This window comes from Bactrocera tryoni, unplaced genomic scaffold (genome assembly GCF_016617805.1).
Source record: "Bactrocera tryoni isolate S06 unplaced genomic scaffold, CSIRO_BtryS06_freeze2 scaffold_239, whole genome shotgun sequence".
NCBI lineage: Eukaryota > Metazoa > Arthropoda > Insecta > Diptera > Tephritidae > Bactrocera > Bactrocera tryoni.
This window is the reverse complement of record NW_024395965.1, coordinates 31,377-41,159: the sequence shown is the minus strand read 5'-3', so window position 1 is coordinate 41,159 and position 9,783 is coordinate 31,377. Positions and strand designations below refer to the sequence as shown.

The 9,783-nt window shown below is 38.6% G+C and overlaps 1 pseudogene; it reads left to right on the top strand.

The window, feature by feature from the left end:
- The first annotated feature begins 3,127 nt into the window (after positions 1-3,127).
- The window catches only part of LOC120780215, an 11,873-nt pseudogene continuing 5,217 nt past the window's right edge, over positions 3,128-9,783 (top strand).

Sequence of the window (9,783 nt, the reverse complement as noted above, 5' to 3'; positions counted from 1 at the left end):
GTGATGCCTACTTAAATTTGGTAAATTCAGCTAAATCCATGAAATTTTTGTGTATTACAAACTTGCATTAGCATGTTTCATGTTTAATCCAAACAAATACTCCTCTGCATTACTCCCACAAATTACATAAAGTAATAGAGGCGTAATGCAGAGAAATATCAACCGCCCCAATTTCACGCAACAGGCGAAAAAGGAGGCAAAAAAGAAGAACATTTTCCCGCGCTTTTTACAAAAAAGGCATTATTATACCGCCAACACAGCGAACCACAAGCGAACACGAAGTGAGACGTCTCTACACAAGTGAACAAACAAAAGCAACAGTGCGCCATTCCACAAAACATTTTTACATCTCTTTTAAATTATAACAAGTGAACACGGTTTAACAACAAAGTAAACAATTCTCATATAAGGTATACGTCAAGTATAGTATATATAGTATATATATATAAGGATACCACCACCAAAATTAATCATCAAGCATCCGCAACGAGGGAATAAACCCAGCACGCAAAAAAAAGGAAAATGAACTCGCAACAGGTTACATCAATAAAATAAATTAACACAGAATTACATATTTATATTTACAAGTAACACACTTAACCATTATTGGTTACACACACACACATTCATATTTGTATAACTCAAATTTATAATAAATTAAAGTTTATAACGTTTGAACTAAAACAAATTACCTATTAATTATTCGCAATCGGGCCTTCCTATCGAGCCGCGATAATTAAGAAAAAAAGTCTTCGTGGGAATTTCACCAACAACATCAACGTTGGAATTGCAGAACCCAACCCAAAGAGTGCACCCAACAATCAAAAAGCCTGCAAGCTAAATCAACAAATACCCAAACGAGTAACTATAACTAAAAACAAGTACGGAAGGGCTAAGTTCGGGTGTCACCGAACATTTTATACTCTCGCATGATAAAGTGATAATCGAGATTTCATTATACGTCATTTACATATTTTTCAAATACCGTATTTGTGTAAAGTTTTATTCCGCCATCATCATTGGTTCAATTTTTAAAAAAAGCCTGGGTGCAGCTTTCTTCTGCAATTTCTTCCGTAAAATTTAGTGTTTCTGACGTTTTTTGTTAGTCGGTTAACGCACTTTTAGTGATTTTCAACATAACCTTTGTATGGGAGGTGGGCGTGGTTATTATCCGATTTCTTCCATTTTTGAACTGTATATGGAAATGCCTGAAGAAAACGACTCTGTAGAGTTTGGTTGACATAGCTATAGTAGTTTCCGAGATATGTACAAAGAACTTATTAGGGGGCGGGGCCACGCCCACTTTTCCAAAAAAATTGTGGCCAAATATGCCTCTCTCTAATGCGATCCTTTGTGCCAAATTTCACTTTAATATCTTTATTTATGGCTTAGTTATGATACTTTATATGTTTTCGGTTTCCGCCATTTTGTGGGCGTGGCAGTGGGCCGATTTTGCCCATCTTCGAACTTGACCTTCTTATGGAGCCAAGAAATACGTGTACCAAGTTTCATCATGATATCTCAATTTTTACTCAAGTTACAGCTTGCACGGACGGACGGACAGACAGACATCCGGATTTCGACTCTACTCGTCACCCTGATCACTTTGGTATATATAACCCTATATCTGACTCTTTTAGTTTTAGGACTTACAAACAACCGTTATGTGAACAAAACTATAATACTCTCCTTAGCAACATTGTTGCGAGAGTATAACAAACCGGAAGAAATTTGTAAGTGCGACCCATATACTTTTCAATATAATAATACAATATAAAGTGCAAATCATATTTGTTTAAAAACACCCAATTGTCAAATTGTGTCCTTAAGAATACTTAAGCATAACTTATTGGTTTTATTGGGTTGACAAACATTTGATTTGCACTATTTAATTATACATACACATATTTACCAAAGAGAAGAAGTGCAATAATAAAATATATGCATATATTTTGCCGTCGGCTATTGCATTCTTCTCGTTGAACTAAAATTACATACAATACTTAAATAAATATACACCCGCTACATACCTACATACGAATAGCGCACCCATTCGCTTATATTTGTTGGTGACGAAAATTGCTAGCGAACAGCACGTCAAAAGACAAATACCCAGTAGGAAATTAAAAAGGTGACCCAGTAGGAAAAAGTGCAAAACCCTGCAAAAATTTATTTATCGATTTTTTTGCTACGATTCATCGGAAATTTAATAATTTCATAAATATTAACCATCGGACACCATCGAGATAAAAACAATAAAATTAATTTGAAATTTTTAAACTAAATAAATCACTATACAAAAAGTTCTTAAAGTTTGTTTTCTTAAATTTTCGTAACTCTACGCAATTTATTTTTCTCATTCAACCCAAATATCAAACATATCTTACCCAAAAATGGAAATGGAAGATTTCAAAATTACAACAACGGATTTAATTGAATTCGTGGAAGACCATCTTCAGTCCCAAAGTGAAGATGAATCGATCTATACCCTAGAAATTAAAAGGGTCGAACTAAATTCGCTTTATGAAAATGCAAAGCGCTCATACTATACGATTAGAAGAATCTCTCGCGAAAGTCATGAAACCATCGATTTCTTTAAAGTGAAAGAAAAATACCAAAAAAGTTATCAAATGTACCTCTCTTGCTTAGCTTCCATCAACGAAGAAATAGATACGCGTAAAACACAGGTGTCAACCCAACCCATTAAGGAAAGGACTTCAGAAGCCACGATGATGGATTTCGCTCCTGCAGTTCACCTTCCACCATGCGACACCGACATCTTTTACGGAGATTACACAACTTGGCCCACCTTTCGGGATATGTTTACAGCCCTGTATATCCGTAACCCAAGAAATACTAATTTCAACTTTACCCAACATAATATAGATACAGAAAGCTGTAAGCTCTGCAAAAAGCAGCACCCTATTCGAGAATGTCCCAAATTTCTCGCAATGAATGTAGAGTCACGTATCTCCACAATCAAAAAATATGGTTATTGCTATAACTGCTTGGCCATATCACATAGCTACAGGAACTGTGTGAGTAAATTCTCGTGTCGTAAGTGTCACAAAAAACACCATACTCTGATACACAGAGAATCCAGCTTTCGACCTAATCAACTCCGGAAATGCCAAACGTCACTAGTTCGAGCCCTGAAAACGCTTCAAGTACCGCATTACCCACCCAAAGCACAAATACAAATCGGCAAGCCTACACTACAACTATACAGTCCGCTATATCATCAACCCAAGACCCACCCAACCCAAGTAGGAAGCAGATATTACTCGGTACTGCAATGGTTCAAATAGAACATAATGGCCAACGATATTCCGCGAGAGCTCTTATTGATTCAGGATCGGAAGCCACATTTATATCTCGAAGACTTCAAAGAAGTTTGGATATACCCACCCACTCTGTATCAGCCCAAGTGACCGGAGTAAACAATGCAGTTTCAGCAACACCAACGAGTATTTGTGAAATCACGTTTTGCTCACCCTTAAACAAAAATTATAAGCTATCAGCACAGGCATTTATACTAAATAGCCTTACTGATAATTTACCCTCATACCCCATAGATCCAAAGCAGTGTCTTAAAAATCTTGGATTCACGCTAGCCGACACCCAATTTCACAAACCCAGACCCGTGGATATACTAATCGGTAGTGATATCTATCCAAGTATTGTACTCAATGGAGTAAAGCGAAACAAACTAGGTTCACTCTTAGCTAAAGAGACAGAATTCGGATGGATATTGTCCGGACCCATCACCCAACCCACCCAAAATTCCACCATAGTTTCATTTCACAATAAAGTGAACCCTGAGAATCTACTCACACGTTTTCGGGAGGTGGAGGAAATCCCAAAGGAATCCGTAGTTTTCAAATCAGATCAAATTTGTGAGGAAATTTTCCAAAAAACTACCCGTCGCATTCCAGATGGGCGCTATATAGTAACCCTACCCTTCAAAGAACCCGACAATATTGATATCGGATACTCTAGACATATATCGTTGGCCCAATTCCTCAGAAATTAACGAGCTTTACTTAAAAAACCCGAAGTGAAAGCAGAATACGACAAATAACAAAAGCTTAAATGACGTCTTACATTTCGGGCCTACTTTACAGAAAGACTTCGTCATTCTGATCACAAATTGGCGACTCTTCCAATTCGTTTTTAATGCGGATATTCAGAAAATGTACCGGCAAATACTCGTAGACCCTAATCACACTCGGTTCCAAAGGATATTATTTAGGAAGTCTCCGGAAGACACAATAGAAGACTTCGAATTGCAAACAGTCACGTTCGGCATAAATTGTGCGCCGTTTCTAGCGATCCGTACCCTCATGAAGCTAGCTGATGATATAGAAGAAACCCACCCATTAGCAGCCAAAATACTTCGCCAGGAAATGTATGTAGACGATGTTTTAGCTGGAACACATGACCTGACCACAGCAAAGTTAGCACGAGATGAACTCATTTCCGCTATGAAGTCCCCAGGATTCGCTCTGCGAAAATGGACCTCCAATGACCCACACATTCTGAAAGGACTTCCACAGGATCATCTCTTAGAGACGGAAACACTCAACCTTTCGGAACCCGAGAACACCAAAACCCTGGGCATTCGATGGAACTCCAAAAAGGATTCATTTTTCTTCCTCGTCAACCCAATGGAGAAAAAACCCGCACACACCAAACGTGAAGTTTTATCAGCCATAGCAAAATTGTTTGACCCAGCCGGTTGGCTTAGTCCAATAGTAATCACGGCAAAAATAATTATGCAACAAATATGGCTAGATAAAACTGACTGGGACGAAAGCCTGAAGCCCCTCACCCTACATCGATGGAACAGCTTTGTAAAGGATTATGAAAACATAAATAAAATTGAAATACACAGATGGACCCATTTTGACCCAACAGCCACCATCGAATTCCACGGTTTCTCTGATGCTTCAGAAAAAGCATATGCCGCGACACTTTATGTAAGGGTTTCAGTTGGACACAAAATATGGACAACTCTCTTAGTCTCAAAAACAAGAGTTGCTCCCATTAAAACCGTATCCCTACCCAGATTGGAACTCTGTGGAGCGGTTCTACTAGCTAACCTTGTTAACTCTACCTTATCCCAACTACACCTAACCCAATATAAAAATTATTTTTGGACTGACTCAACCATAGTTCTTGCTTGGTTAAACAAACCACCCTGTTCATGGACCACTTTCGTTTCTCATCGAGTAGTTGCAATCACCGAGAAAGTGGGAGTCGAAAATTGGAACCATGTGGAAAGCCAAGACAATCCCGCAGACTTAGCAAGCCGAGAATGTACACCCACCGATCTATTTAATTGCAACCTCTGGTGGCATGGACCCCAATGGCTACAACATGAAAAGGAGCATTTTCCAACATGGGAGAAAACATACAACACTACCGTGGAATTCAAACCCGTTAAGACGTTTGCGATAACCACCCAAGAGGATACACTCGAAAGGTTTTCCTCATTCGCCAGAGCTATTCGCGTTATCGCTTACCTATTCAGGTTTTGCGCAAATGCCTCACCAAGGAGACGAGAAACTGATTACTCAAGCCACGAAATAAACCCGGAAGAGTTCATCAATGCAAAACGTGCATCATACACAACAAGGCTCAACAAACCCAAATAATGGCAGCTCTTCCAAATGAACGAACCATCCTAACCCGGCCGTTTGCTGCCACTGGTATCGACTTTGCTGGACCTTACGACATCAAAAACTACACTGGGAGAGCATGTCTAATCACCAAAGGATATATATGTGTATTTGTATGCTTCTCAACTAAAGCAATACATCTCGAACCCGTTAGCGATCTCACTACGGAAGCAAGGATGTCCCGCCAATCTTTATTCCAACAACGGAACAAACTTTATAGGAGCTTCACAGTTGCTAATGAAAGATCGGCGTGAATTATTACAGACACTTCGAACTCAAATTACATCTCTCCATAGCCATCAAAATATCTCATGGCACTTCAACTCACCAGGAGCTCCACATATGGGTGGATTATGGGAAGCAGGCGTAAAAAGTTTAAAAACCAACCTAAAAAAGATCGCAAAACTACAAAAATTCACGTTTGAAGAATTTGCTACCCTATTGACCCGCATTGAAAGTTGTTTAAACTCTCGGCCAATAAGCCCCATAAGCGACGACTCATCAAACTTGGAACCTCTAACTCTAGGACACTTCCTTATAGGTACCCCATTGTTAACCCCAGCCGAACCCAATTTAGAGGATGTAAACTTAAGCATCGTTAACAGATGGCAGAAACTAAAAATACTCTACAGCACATTTGCAAGAGATGGAAGGAAGAGTACCTTAAGGAGCTACACAAACGATACAAATGGAAATATCCACAACGTAATATTGAAGTTAACGACTTAGTCGTTATAAGAAACGAAAATATTTCACCCAACGAATGGAAGCTCGGTCGAATCCAAAAGGTCTTCCCCGGCTTAGACAATAAAACACGAGTGGTTGAAATCCGAACTGCTCAAGGCACAATAACCCGCCCCATCACAAAAATTGTGATATTAAATACAGAATAACATACAAGTTTTCTCTTCTTTTTTTAGTGAAATGGTCCCAACAATCACCAACTCACCCAAACCGCGTCGTATGAGCTCAACAATTACCATCCGGTCCCGTAGCGCAACCCGTAGCATTATGCCAATTTCGGAAGACGAAACGATGTCACGACGCATGCGGCGTTTCAAGTCGACCCTTCCCACTATTCGTGGGGAAAAGGAATGTGATGATCACACAACACGAAAAACGATCTCACATCGTAGAAAACATTCATCATCCCGTCATCGAAAAATCGATGTTCCACTTGCCATGGGAAACATCATTCATCCCTACACGGACATCCGAGGCTATACCCGGCCAACGACGATACTGTTAAGAAACATCCACTTGCGATAGAGACCCGACTACCATCCTTACTGGCTAAGCAGAACCTATTGCCCACACTGAAGATCCGTTTAAGATGCGATGGCGAATGGTATAAAGTTCGAGCCATTTTGAACCCTACCCTCAAAATTACAAATATAGCGGCCGAACTCGTTAAAAAATTAAAACTGCCAATTACATACCTCAACACTTATCGTATTTGTAGCATCAAAATTAGCTCAAATAATGATACAAAGTTTTGTTTGGAATGTAACGCAGTTATAACACACAAGTTACCCAAAAAACCATATGAGCGAGACTTAAGTGACGATGTGCAAATGCGCTTCGAACACTTGGTTCTCGCTGACCCTCAATTCCACAGCAACAAAGAGCTAACGTTGGAGATTGGAGCGGATATGTACCTACAAATTATCCGAAGTGGACTCTTCAAACCCGATAATGGTACAGTGGTAGCGCAGAATACAGCATTTGGCTGGACCCTTACTGGCACCATCTAACCCTAAATTCTGCAAAGGTGGCCGGGATGTTTAATCCAAACAAATACTCCTCTGCATTACTCCCACAAATTACATAAAGTAATAGAGGCGTAATGCAGAGGAATATCAACCGCCCCAACTTCACGCAACAGGCGAAAAAAGAGGCAAAAAAGAAGAACATTTTCCCGCACTTTTTACAAAAAAGGCATTATTATCCCGCCAACACAGCGAACCACAAGCGAACACGACGTGAGACGTTTCTACACAAGTGAACAAACAAAAGCAACAGTGCGCCATTCCACAAAACATTTTTACATCTCTTTTAAATTATAACAAGTGAACACGGTTTAACAACAAAGTGAACAATTCTCATATAAGGTACACGTCAAGTACAATCTATAATTATTGCACAAAACAATACGGATACCACCACCAAAATTAATCATCAAGCATCCACAACGAGGGAATAAACCCAGCACGCAAAAAAAAGGAAATTGAACTCGCAACAGGTTACACCAATAAAATAAATTAACACAGAATTACATATTTATATTTACAAGTAACACACTTAACCATTATTGGTTACACACACACACATTCATATTTGTATAACCCAAATTTATAATAAATTAAAGTTTATAACGTTTGAACTAAAACGAATTACCTTTTAATTATTCGCAATCGGCCCCTTACGTCGAAATACCCCGACATTTCAAGTGCGCAAGTAAATGTAAATTAAGCTCGCTAATGCATATTAGCGCTGTCGTCTGTCAGGGCTATAAGTATGTAAAAAGCGCATTGATCTCTTCAACGAGCTCTCAGTTGCACAAAACATAAGTACCTACATACCATTCGAGTGTACCTAAATACAAAACATTCGGACATCAAAAATATTAATAAATAAAATATAATTTATAAATTGAAACATATGTATAGTCAAAATAAAATATAAATAAAAATATATCGCAAGTAAATAAGAAACGGTAATAATAACACGAAATGACATAGTCGTTTTTTACCAACATAAATCGAAATTCAAAACTATTTACCTAAAAGAGAATTCGGCTTCAGGTAATATCCTATTGCCTCATTTAAATCAGTTACACTGTGAGAAAAAAATTTTAATTATTTTTAACAGATAATTGAAAATAAATCCAAAATGGTTAATATCGAAAAAAATCAAAATACACCTGCAGCAGCTACACAAATTTATTTCAGAAAGTGACAGTTTAACAAGATACTGCACTAGATTTGCCTTTTCACCGATTCATGAAAACTCGGAATCTTATTAGAAATAAAAAGTCAAAATCTTGAAAAATTTTGGACTCGCCTCCAAGCGGCTCATGACGCCATAGAAGCTCTAAAAGCTAGATACAAAAACGAAAGAATACTGGTCGATAAGCAAGTAACGACACAAGTGAAGAATTTGTAATACTACAATCCACTGTTTCTAATTGTTTGTCGATTCTGTCGACACAAAATATTCCCACAGACAATTGGTACCTATTCTGCTAAACATTAACAGAAAAGTCGTTACTTCTATGGGATCAATCGCTCTCATCACGAAAAAAGTGCCCCACGTGGGAACAAATGAAAGACTTCCTTACCACCCCATATGAAAATGCGGAATGAGTAGAGGAAAAAATAGTCAAAACTAAAAACACGGCCAAATTCAAAGCTTCAATAGACCCCAAGCTAGAAGCAAAAACAAATCAAACAAAAGCTTTCACAAAACACAATCGTTCACATCCGAACAGAAAGAGCAAACGTCATGCGAACTATGTATGTAAAAGTGGGGCATAAACTTATATCTTGCAAGAAGTTTAAAAACTTAAAAGTTAAAGAACGAAATAATTTTGTCAGGTCAAAAAGACTTTGCACAAATTGGCTGTCAAATGAGCATACGTATACGAGTATTGTCATAAAACACACCATACAATGCTTCATTACAGCACTTATCCCCTCTTACACCAAAAAGGCGCTCATACAAAACAAAACACGGGTTTAATTGCAAAAGCAAATTCCGAAACCCAAAATTATAAAAATTGCCACGAGCCACCATGTTGTTGAAAGGCACTGGCTAAATGAGCCTTAGTCGCCTGCCCCACACCACACCTACACCCATCACTAACACGCACACTCACCTCGACATCACCACACTCCACATCAACACCACCCACACGCGAGAGCCCAGGATCCACACACTCCAACACACACCACACTACTCAACATAAAAAGGGTCAGGCCAGGAATAAAGGGTTGTTAAACTTATTCCAGTGTGAGAGCGCCTCAAAATTAGCGTTTTTTATAACATTTTCCATTATGGCCAGATTGAACAAAATTACAATTTTTGGGCATTTAAATTCAAA